The sequence below is a fragment of the Orcinus orca genome, chromosome X (assembly GCF_937001465.1).
Source record: "Orcinus orca chromosome X, mOrcOrc1.1, whole genome shotgun sequence".
Taxonomy (NCBI): domain Eukaryota; kingdom Metazoa; phylum Chordata; class Mammalia; order Artiodactyla; family Delphinidae; genus Orcinus; species Orcinus orca.
In genome coordinates, this window is record NC_064580.1 from 112,972,606 (window position 1) to 112,984,987 (window position 12,382).

At 42.2% G+C, this 12,382-nt stretch overlaps 1 protein-coding gene across 9 annotated transcripts in view; it reads right to left on the minus strand.

The window, feature by feature from the left end:
• Positions 1–12,382, minus strand: part of ENOX2 (ecto-NOX disulfide-thiol exchanger 2) — a 303,972-nt gene that overhangs the window by 100,197 nt on the left and 191,393 nt on the right. The gene's annotated exons all lie outside the window — the stretch shown is intronic.

Sequence of the window (12,382 nt, forward strand, 5' to 3'; positions counted from 1 at the left end):
AGTATTAATGATAGTAATTATAACAAGACTAATAATAGTTAACACTTCTTTAATTCTTATTATGTGCCAGGCATTCTCCTAGACACTTTATGTACATTAATTAAAAACTCATAACCCTGTGAAGTAGGACCTCTCATTATCCTCATTTTACTGATGAGGTAGCAGGAACAGAGAGGTTAAGCAACCTGTCCATGGTCATACATTAGCTTGCAGTGGAGCTGGGATTCAAACCCAGGCAATCTGGCTCCACGGTTCATGCTCTTAACCACTATCTTATACAAAACTAAAGGAGTCAGAAGGTTATAGAATATTTGAGCTGGGAGGGCTATAGAGCTCATCATTACAGATGGGTGCTCCCCATGTCCTGTATTGTAGTGGTTCTTAATGGGGGCTGAGTTTACCTTCCCTCCCAGGGACATTTGGTAATATTTGAAAATACCTTTGGTTGTCACAACTGGGAGTGAGGAGGTGCTACTGATATCTAGTGGGTAGAGTTCAGGGATACTGCTAAACACCCTACAACGTACAGGACAACCCCCCACCCCCAAACAATTATCTGACCCCAAATGCCAATAGTGCCAAGTTTAACAAACCCAGCTCTATTGTAGCAATTTTCATATGTTCTTACTGGAGGGTGCCTTATACTCCTGGTTTCTTTACACTTCCTTCCTGTCCACCACATGTGCAGCCAATCCCAACTTCTGCAGCTTATGCCCTACACCCTTACGCCACTGTGCTAAGACTAATCTGATCACACCCCTCCCATCCTCAACCAGGAATCTATTAACATTTTTAGCAAGGTTAATTTTATGCTTCACGCCAAAGAAATTATCCTTATGGTGAGGAATCCAGGTGCTGTGGAAGGCTGATGGGGTACTGTTTTGAGAGTGGTCCTGGAAATAGCACTAGGAATACCATGACAAAGGAAAAGAGAGAAGTGGAGAAAATGCTTGTGTGGAACACAGAAGAAAACCCCGTCTCCAGCATATCACACAGAACCTTGCATACAGTAGACATACAAGAAGTATATGTTGTGGAAGATTATGGCACAAGGCCAGGATGGGGTGTCCTAGAACTCAATAACATTGTATTTTCTGTTCTCTGGCTAAGGGAAAGGAAACAGCAGGATAACTCATGTTTTGGGTCTATGTTAAGCCTAGGGCTCAAGGGTTTATCTTCTGTTTGGTATTTATTGCTCAGGAAGTAATATTGTGCGTTGTAGGTGTTATTTTGAATCCTTCTTCATTTTCTTTGAGAATTAACAATCCATTATTGTTTGTGAGCAAGGCACTGAAGCCCTGGGCACCTCTCTCTCTGATCACAGACATCACCAGCAGTGACGCCACAGCTTGCATCATGGCTCTGCAGGGTGAGAGAATTGACGGGGGCTTTAAGACAAGGCTCCCAGGAGGCTTGAGAGAGATGACGCTATCAGGCAAGCGAGGGCTTTATCTCCTTATGAGTGTTACCAAGGATGAATCAAAGAGCCACTCAAGGGGATCAGGATGCCATAATATATTCTTCCTTGGGGAGGGGGAGGGAAGGAGAGGGAAAAGAAAAAAAGGGAAAGGGAAATGTTTTTATGCTAGCCCATATAGTAGGTAATTATTCTCACAGGAGCTGTGAGTGTGGTGGGGTTGGGGGTGGGAAAGAGTAGCTTGATCCTCAAGGTATGCAGATGAGAACCTCAGGTTAGAGGGTGCTTTCACAAACTAACCCCCATGCTGGAAGACTCACTGTTCTAGTCTATAAGCCAAGGGGTCTTGGAGAGAGCCACCTCCATATTGGAGCAGTTATAAGAATGTTCAAGGTTTTAAACTAGGTGTATAAGAAGCCAGGGCACCAAGCCAGCCCTCCAGATGGCAGTTGCAGTGGGGGTGTAGTGAGGAAGAAGAAGGCCAAAAGTTTTGGCATACATCTCTTCAAGGAACTCACAGCATATACCCTACATTTATGAAGGGAACAGGTATAGTGGGAGGAGTACAGACCTTGGGGCCAGACAGATCTCAAATCAAGTCTTGGCTCTTTTACAAGCTGTGTGATTTTAGGCAAGTTTTGAAAACTCTTTAGCACGTTTATTCACCTTCAGTTAGAGATAATGATACCTATCTTTCATGTACTAAGCTAATGATAATAATGTTGATCCCTAATATTGATTAAATGCTTATTATGTGCCAAACACTGTTTCAAGGCTTTATATTATTATTTAATCTAATCCACATAACAACACTATGAGATAGGTAAGATTTATCATTAGACCCAATTTACAGATAAAGAAAATGGAACACAAAGAAGTTAGGAAGTTGCCCAGGGTCACAGGTGTAGTTGATGCTGGAGGTGAAATTCAGATTCAGGCAGTATGGCTCCAGAGCCCACACTTTTAGGCACTGAGCTATATCCTGTCACTACAGTATAAAGAACACAGAACCTGAGACACAGAGCATGTACTCAGTCATGATTTAACACCACTTCCTTTATCTTTCCCTTCCTCTTTTTTTTCTGTTTAAGAAAGAAACCATTCAGCTGCCATGTGAGGGTCTCTCCTCCCACTTCCCTAAGCTGGAGCCAGGGGCCTCCTTTGTTATTTCAAGATGGGCTGGCACGAGTGAGTTGAGGAACCTCAGAGATAGTGCTTGGCACTTCAAGGTTATTAGCTAAATGTGAGCCAGGAGAATAGGCTGAAGTCAGATGTAGGAGTCCTAGAAAACCAGCAGGCTCCACCATGGGAAACTTGGAGGGCTTCCTCAGTCAGTAAGAGCAGTGGCTAGCCGTACTAGAGAGGCTCTCTTGGGCCTTTCCACACTAAGGTCCATAATTTCTCACTCCTGGTTTCTTGGGCTTCTGAGATACCAGTGAACTCATATTACTCAGGTCTAGGGTGAATGGTTGACTGTGGCCATTAGTCTTAGTCTTTAGGATTACATCATCACATTCATTCCACATTTCCTCACCTAACATTTAGATAAAGAACACCAGGGATTTCCCTGGTGTTCCCGTGGGTAAGACTCCATGCTCCCAATGCAGGGGGCCCAGGTTTGATCCCTGGTCGGGGAACTAGATCCTGCATGCATGCCGCAACTGAGAAGTCCATGTACCACAACTGAGAAGTCCACATGCTGCAACTAAGAGTCCACATGCTGCAACTAAGAAGCCCATGTGCTGCAACTAAGAAGCCCGCATGCCACAACTAAGAGTCCGCACGCCACAACTAAGAAGCCCGCATGCTGCAACTAAGAGTCCGCATGCCGCAACTAAGAAGCCCACATTCCGCAACGTAGAAGTCCGCATGCTGCAACTAAGAAACCTGCATGCCGCAACTGAGTCTGCATGCCGCAACTAGGAGTCCACATGCTGCAACTGAGTCTGCAGGCCACAACTAAGAAGCCCACATGCTGCAACTAAGAAGCCCGTGTGCCACAACTAAGAAGCCCACGTGCTGCAACTAAGAAACCTGCATGCCGCAACTAAGAGTCCACATGCCGCAACTAAAGATTCCGCATGCTGCAATGAAGATCCTGTGTGCCGCAACTAAGACCCAGTGCAGCCAAAATAAATAGATTAATTAATTAATTAATTAATATTTTAAAAAAGCACCAAAAGAATAATTGGGCCACAAAAAATACTACCATATATCAGCTACTTTAACATCTCCACTAATTGCCTGTTAAGCCTCACATTTCTTTTCCTAGTTTTGAAACAGACACATTAATATTACTGTCAGGTCCCAAATATTGTAGGTACTGGTTTTCAACTATAAATCTTAATATTTAACAAATCAACTAATTGCATTTCAGGTACTGAGCATGCTCTTTAGGTTAATGGCATGGTCGGTGGTGGAGGGGGAAATGGAGAAAGAACAAATTAGAAGCATAAACTCTGAAAGTTCCCAAAGCTCTGTGGTCAATGCTTTTCTGAGGTAAGTTGCATAAGAGATGATTTGGCAACCCTGCTGCTATGCTGTTGGAAGTCTGGCAAGATCTCTTGGAGGAGCAAAAAATAAACAGCCCTGGGGTTAATCTACAAGCTGTTTTGCTTTAGCCCTTTTTGCTGAAAATCTTTCCAACATGTTTCAGTCCACTTCCTTGCCATAGGAGATAGAGTACAACAAAGATAAATATAGCATGGGCTAGATCTGGAACTAGGAGGGCTGAGTTTGAACTCTGGCTCCACTATTTACTCGCAGTGCAGCAATCACTTACACCCGTGTTTGTCCAAGTGCATTCCAACCATGTGCATCAGAATCACCTGCAGCGCTTGCTAAATAGCCAAGTTCCAGGGTCCCTGGCTGAGGTTTTCATCTGGGTGGCGCTGGGGAATCTGCCTGTTGAACAAGCACCCTAGATAACTCTTATGCCCACTACAAATTTGAGAAACACAGAGTTTGTTTTCTCATCTATAAATAAGAATGGTACCACCCCTTTCCCAGGGTTGTGGTAAAAACAACACAGGTGGTCAATATGTGCTAGGCGTACCTGAATCTTTGAGTGAGGTTATGGCAGGGCTTCAGGATACATTCTGAATATTAATTTAACAAACATGTTAAATCCACACAGCGTTTGATGGTATCAAGGTGAAAAATCCATGTTTCCCTGCCCTTTGAAGCGTTCATAGACTAATGGGAGAGACAAACGTGAAAACACAATTATTGTTTGATAATGGCTAAACAGATATGAAGAAAGGGGAGGTAGCCACTTTGCTAGGACGAGAGGTGGTGGTGGAGGAGGGAGGGGAGCATAGAGGAAGTGATGTTAAGCTGGAGAAGGTTATTTTAAAGTGAGTTTTGAAATATAAGTCAATTATGGTACTGTGGATATCTTAAAAGTGTAGGAGATAAGGTTGTATTTGTGCTAAGTCTAAGACCTAGAATAGAAATTGTTCTTATTTGGGGGGATGGGCATGAGTGGAGAATATTTTCCATATCAGTTTACTTATTATTCCTTGCTCCTAAAAGTAGAATGTTAAAAAACTGGAGTCATTTTGTGTTCTCCAGTTCGTTGGACTCTGAGAGGATGGGTATTAGCCTATGTTGTTGACTTGCTTTGCAAGTCACTGGCTGCAAGGCCATGGTCTAAGTCGTGGGGGTAGGACACTGGCCATGACCACTATAAACAAGTCAAGTGTTAAATCCTACTGATAATGGGAACTTTGGCTTGAGAACTAGCTGCCTCAGCAGAGTCATCCTCAAATACTAAGGGCAATGCTATATATACACATACAGCCGCAGGAGGCAGTGACTAATGGCTCTGCTTTGGGCCAGCAGCCCTGGCCCCTTTCTAGCTTCTTCACCTCTATAGGCAGCCTAACTTGAATTTTCAAACTCCACCTCAATTTGACAAATAATCAGAAAACAATAGACTTTACTATGCAGAACTTCACACCATCCCCACTACCCTTCATTTTTCAAAATGATTGAGGTTTTTTTGAAAACTGCAACACACTCCCAGCAATCCCCATCATGCCTTTGGCCAGACTAAGAATAACAAACTCTCAACCCTTAATGCTGTGTGACCTTGAATGAAGAAAAAAATGGGGTTGTAACAGTAGTTAGGATCATGCTCTTTGGATTAGATCCAAGTTCTAATCTTGGCCCGAAACTTATTATCTGTGTGATGCTAAGAAAGTGACTTAATGTCTCTGTTCTTCATTTTCCACGTCTGAAAAATGATAATAACAAGTACCTATCTCATTGGGTTGTGGTAAGGGTTAAAGGAGAAAATATGTGAAAAAAAAGACCCACTGCAATGCCTAGCTTAATAAGTAGAATGCCAGTAATTATTATTAATATATTAACCATAGTGGGTATTACCTCTGATATCTTATGGAAAGCAGGGGCCATTGTGGGTGAGGAGAGAGGGGAGTGTTATGATTACTTCAGGTGAAAAGGGCAGGAAAGTACCAGTATAGGAACCAGCCATTAATAACAGTGGGGAATATATTTAAACAAAAAGGCATAAGATGGCTTCTCTTTAACCAATTATTTACCAAGAGTACTGCTAGAAAGAAAAGCAGGACTAATTTATATGCCTCTCATCTGACCAATGCATTTTCTAAAAGTGGTACTGGTAATAAAATCCTCAAAAGATTTTCTGGTGTTACCCTCCGCCCCCACTGTATATACATACCACAAACCCATCAGACCTGCTGCCAAAACCCACTTGCTTTTTTCTCCAAAAGCATGGATGACATTGCATCCAGGCTCTCTTTTGTGATCACCCCATCTGTGGTGAAAGAAAACCAGAATAACTTAGTATTACGTCTCGATTATCCATGACCAGGATGGGAGGCAATGTGGTAGGCAGGAGAAGAGGTTGCTCTTCATGGCAAGCTTTCCAGTAAGACAAAGGGAGGTTAGAAAGGGAGGTCATGGCTGTGACCTCTGTGACAGCTGAGCAGGGGACACCCACTGTATGTGTCAGCCTACTCCAGGAATAATCCATATGCAAGTGATTTGGTCAACGGTTTGTGATTCTGGAACAGTATTAACAATAGTGCCTTTCCTGGAATCTATCTTATATATGATGTATTTTTTCCCCACTTAATTCAATAGCTCTCCTGAATATTTTAATACAGCAATAGTAGTCTGAATAGCAAACACATGTGAGTTATTGACTTGCTTTCCTTTTATCCATTTCTGCTGTAACTTAAATTTTCTTCCTGAGTGAATCTCCAGGCCACTAGTGACATCACCTTTAATCCATTTGTATTTCTTTTTTTTTTAATTGGCAGTAACATGGAGGAGACAAAAGAGGTTAAAAAATAAAAGACGTCTACATTGGTGATGATCTCCAGAGCAAACCTTACAGGGATTGGTAGAGCAAATTTGATTTGAAAATGATTACAAAGGGTGAATTCCCTGTAAATAATGAATTGGAAACAAAATCAGGCTGAGAGTATTTGCTTATCCACTTATTTCCACATGAAGAAAAGCCATAATTCCTGTCAGCCTGTGCTTACAGCATGCCTAGACTGGCCAGAGAGAAACCAACCAGTGATGAAAATAAATACACAAGCCCACTCGTTGACTGCATTCTCTGTGAGGTCCAACACCAAGGAAAGCCTAAAGATAATATGTCTTTGGGTAACAACCCATAAATCCACAGTTACAGTTCAAGCACTTAACTTCAAATTCCCAAATGACCATGCCACTGTTCTTTCCTCTTCCAGAAGCTAGAAGTTCACTGTCAAAAAGGAGGGGATGAGAAGGGAGGGGCAAGGCAGCTGAAATGCTCAACGACCCTAGCAAAATTCTGGGAAAGCATGCCCTCCTCACAAATCACAACTTCTTGAGAAGCTAACTGGTATGTCACTGGAAGACACTGTCAGAGCAAGCTGGCTAAGGATTTTATCAAAGTGCACTTAGCTTTCAAGAGCAGTGTTCCTTAAAAATGTAAAGTTGATTTCTGTATATCAAATCCTATTTTTCCACTGACTCACACTTTCTTCTATTTTTTAAATATTAAATATTGAGTAGGTACAAAGAGGAATTTATAAGAGACAAGTGTGAAGTATAAAAAACTATGGTGCAATGAAAATTGTATATCCGACATGCAGTTGAAGAAAAAGTATATAACTATTACCTTTAAAGGCCACTGTGTGCCCCTCCTGTAATTCCTTCCATCTCCCCTCGGAGATAACCACTATTCTAAATTTTGTGTTAATTATTCCTTGCTTATCTTTATAGTAGTACTATGTATAATGACTCTGTCTCTTCAGAAATGTTTTATCTGAATTTTGGAAGGATTCTTCAGTTGCCAGGAGCTTTAATTTGTGGTGTTCTCCTTCATATCCCTCCCCTCTCCCTGGCTTCCCCCACCCACCTCCATTTTGCCCAGTAGTTGGTAATGCATGAACAAACACGAGTGTCAAAGGTATCATTTAGTAGTGAACCCATACGGAAAGTCAGTAATTCTTTTGTAACAAGGGTACTTTCCTTTTGTTTTTCAAGCAAATCCCTGCATGGGTCTTAATTTGTTTACCCAGAGATCTGGGGACATGGCGGTGGCAGTGGGCTAGCGAGCAGGGTGACAGGGCTGTGTGTATTGCCTAGCAGGGGTACCTCAGGGTTTTGGGGTCAGAAGGCTAGGTTATTTGCCAGCTATGTGACTTTGGGCAAGTCACTTAATGTTTCTGAGCCTTGGTTCCCTCATCTCAAAAACACAGACAGCAATAATACTGATCTTACAGGGTTGGTGAGATGTTTAAACAAGAGATATTTATTGTAAAAGTATTTTGAAGGGTATAGGATACTCCATAAATGTTAGCTGTTAATGTTGCTGTGGCTCTGCTGCTGTTGTTGATGCTATGATATCAGTGCTGTTAAAGTCAAGGTAAAGGACTAGATGGTTATGAATTTCTAAAGTCTGGAGCGAATCCACAGATTTATCCTTGCCAGCTGTCTGGCAAAGCTGGCACAACACAGACAAAATTAAAATTTCTTTTCCAACTCTGTATTACTGGTCTATGTGGAAACTTTCCACCTTTGAACATCTTCCTCAAATCCCACTGAACCTGTCCAATCTGCATGTGTGAGAGTTGTGTTTGCTCTGGCCTATGTCAGTGCTGAAGCCTAGGGCAGAAAGTAGTCACACATTACAGGCATCTAACATTTTCTCTTCCTGGTTATTTCTCTTAGGACGGTGCAGGCTGGTGACTCAGCCATGTGTACAAGATGTGCTCATCACCTGATGAGTTTGCGCCTGAGGAGCCTTCTGAAGGCCCTGACTTTTGCCTGTGTGATATTAACATAACCATTTGCATGTCATTTCCATTTTGTTTTTAAAAGGGTTTCTCCTTGAAGATCTATAAGAATGAGAGTAAGCAGTGGAAAGCCACGTTTCCATTCTACAAACGATATAATCAAATCTGTAAACGGGCAAAAATACACACGAGACGCTCCATAAAACTGTTGGCAATTATTTCAGTGAACAGACGCAAGTTGTGCACAATTCCCCACAGCTGCCGCAGGTGTTGAAGGAAGAGATTCAAACAACAGAGTGGAAATATCGATCATCTTTTTGAATATGGTGCTAGGCTACCTGCTTGGGTGCCCAGGAGGGGGTGAGGGAGGAAGAGTGCTGGTAATATTCCCACACACGTTTCCCAGCCTTGAGGCTGGACAGCCACATACCCATCTGCTGCTAAGAAAAAAAAAAAAAAAAGACAGGGCTTAAACGCATGGGACAGGCTGTTTGACCTCTGAGGTTGCAAGGCTCTTGGCCTCCGCCTAACAGCTGACGCCTGGAATAAGCAGGCCAGCCCCTCATGGCCTCTTCAGGGGCTAGCACAAGGGCTCCAGCTGAGGGGTGGCTGCAGCTATGGCAACAAATGCCCAGGAATGAGTTAACACCAGCCAAAGGGGTTAATGGGAGAGGCAAGGGCTTTTATACGAATGTGTTGGGGGAAGAAATGCGATACAGTGGGAATGAGGCCCATTAATAAAGCTGAGTGATAAAATCCACCACCATTCTTAAATTGGACTTGCCTACTTAAACTGCTTTTCCAAATCAGTCTCCTGTATTCTAGCTGTTCATTGAGACACTAAGCTTATTTAAAGAATAAAAACAATACCATAATATGCAGTATAAAAGGAGAAAATAGGATAGACAAAGGAAGAAAGAAAAACAAGAAATGTGTACAACTATGTTCTGAATATGTTCAAACAGCTTGTTATTACTAACAATCACCACCTGACAATAAATTACCCCCCTACATGTGGATCACAAGCTGCATTATTATGATGCATTAGAATCAATCTGAGTACTAACGATAATGGCTGGTTGGGTGGCTAAACATGGCCCCCAATTACTGCTGAGTGCCCTCTCTTTCTGTGGCTACAAAACAACTGCCATCAATATTCTCTCATAGAGAATGTTTTCTTATCAGCATTATGTCCTCAAAACATCCCTGGAAGGCAGGTCGATATTGATGGGCTTTTTTGAAGAAAACAGGGAGGCATGGAGAGGTTAAGTGAAAATTAGCAGAGGCAGTACGACCACCCCACATCAGAATTTGGGTTAGAAAGAGAGCCAAGGTACAGAGGCAAAGGGCTTTGGGCTGCTCCTTTGATGATAGCAGCACCTACTGAATGCAGTAGATCAGAGTTTTCAGCCACTCTCTCAGCTACAGTGAGAAGTGTAGATTCCTTAAGCCACTACAATTGGAATATCTGATTCAAAGCACAGAACCACAGAGTACATTTTTACTTCTGGCAGAGTACAATACAACCTCAGAGTAAAATTTCATTTCTGAGAAGAAAAAAAGAGTACACTGGAATCCAGAAACAGTATAGTCCATTTGAATAGTATTTCCTAGTTTCATGAATGAACAAATGGTACTTATTGAGCCCCTATTATGTTTTTGTTAGACTGAGAGGGACACGAGAGAAACAAAAGACAGTTACTTCCCTCAGATAATTTATAATCTACTTGGGGCTAGAGGTTGGCAAATTCACACACAAAATGAAGACCGAACAAGACTCCATAGGAGGCCTGAGTATAAAGTGACAATCCTGTTTGTCCTACTGGTTAGAGGAAAAGAGTAAGAAAATCTTAAAGGTGGGATGTTGGTAAGTTCCTCCATGAAAGATACCAGGAGAACTTAACCTGACAAGTATATTAGACATTTCCATCAGCAGTGAATGCACTCACAAAAGGGGTACACAAAGGAGGTGAACAGGAGAGAGCATGAGGTACATGAGAAGGACAGATGAGGTTATGGGGAACCAGGACAGAAGTGTCTGCCATTATTTGAATATGATCATGTCATTTTGGAACCAAACTCCACTGATGATAGGGCCTGCTTCCCTGGAGACAGCACTTCTTAGGCAAGCACATCTGGTTGGCGTGTCCCTATATACATAGCTAAGAGCTATAGGGCAGGTAATTCAAGAGGGAGTGCTCTAGTGAGCACATGGAAGGCAGACAGTCCGTTCTGGGCTGAAGAGAGGCCTACATGTTTTAGCTATTAGACATAAAAACTGGCCAAGCTGTCATTCTGTTTCAGAAATTAAGGTGTTTGACTTATGTGTCTGTCCAGATGGAATGTTAGCCCCCTCATAGGGTATCTGCAAGGAGGGATTGAATTTTCCTGAAAGAAAAACATTTTGGATCTGTTTTAGTGACTTAGCTGGTGTTCAGTATTCCAGATGATGCCTTCCTGAGTCACTTCACTTTCTGCTTTGCTCTGCTCCAGAGCCTCAGGCTATACATCTCACCTGGCCTTGTCTTGCAAACACAACTGGCTATAGGAGACTTGGGCAGAGGATGAGGATTACTCAGAAAAAAAGAAAACAACCCAACCACTGAACACACACGTCCTGCACACAGTGGGTCAGCAGTATGACTGTCACAGGTGAAAGTTGAACGTTGTAAGGAACAAAAGGCTACAGAGCTTCCCTAGGTCTACTTGTAAATTTCTCATTGAGAAGAATTAAATTCAGAATTGCAATCTGACTATATCTCCCTCTATTCTCTGGAATAGAAAATTGACTATTGCTGTCTCTTCTAAGGAAATTTGAAAGAGACCACAATTGTGCCCAAAGGAACTGTCATGATATAAGAAGTTTGTGACCCCAGCCCCTATAGCCTCAAGGTATTGTAGCTCTGACAATAGCCTGGATATGACCTGATAGCCTCAGATACCATCTTTGGATTTTTCCAGGAATATAAATGGCAAGTTATTATTACATGAATGTTACTTGTAGAACTTGAACTGATGAGTATATTAGACACATACATCAGGAGTGCATGAACTCACGACAGGCTTGGCCAAGAGAGGTGAGCTGGAAAGGGAGAACCCGTGGTAAACTAGGAAGACAGATGAAGGTTAAAGGGAACCAGGATAGAGGTATCTGCCATTATCTGAATACGATTATGTCTTTTTTTGAGCCAAACTCCACTGATAGGTCCTGCTTCCCTAGGGGCAGCACTTCTCAGCAAGTTTAGAAGTCATTTGGGAAGAAATATTCCTTTCCTCTGACATGAGCAGCTATGTGGAAAAGATGAGCAGACATTTGCTTTGGGAGCAAGAGGTGCTGAGCTTAATGCCTATCATCTCCTGGAGATGATGATGATGTATTGTATATATATATAAAATCACTGCAGCTGCTTGCTTTTTCCAGGGGGTCAAAGTACACAGTCTTTATCTCCAAATGTCTGGCTTTCAATCTGGCTATATCTTGAAATCTGTTTTGAATACAGCTCAGACAGGAAGGTTTTGGTCAAGCATGCAGTGACTAACCTTCAAGCACAACAGAACACCAGGAGAGCAGCCTGACCTTTGCAGTAAAATTAATTTGATGCTTACAATCTAACCTAGAGTCCATAGCCTTTATTCATATGACAGAGTCACAAGACAATTTAGCAGGGATTATTAAAGTCCACTT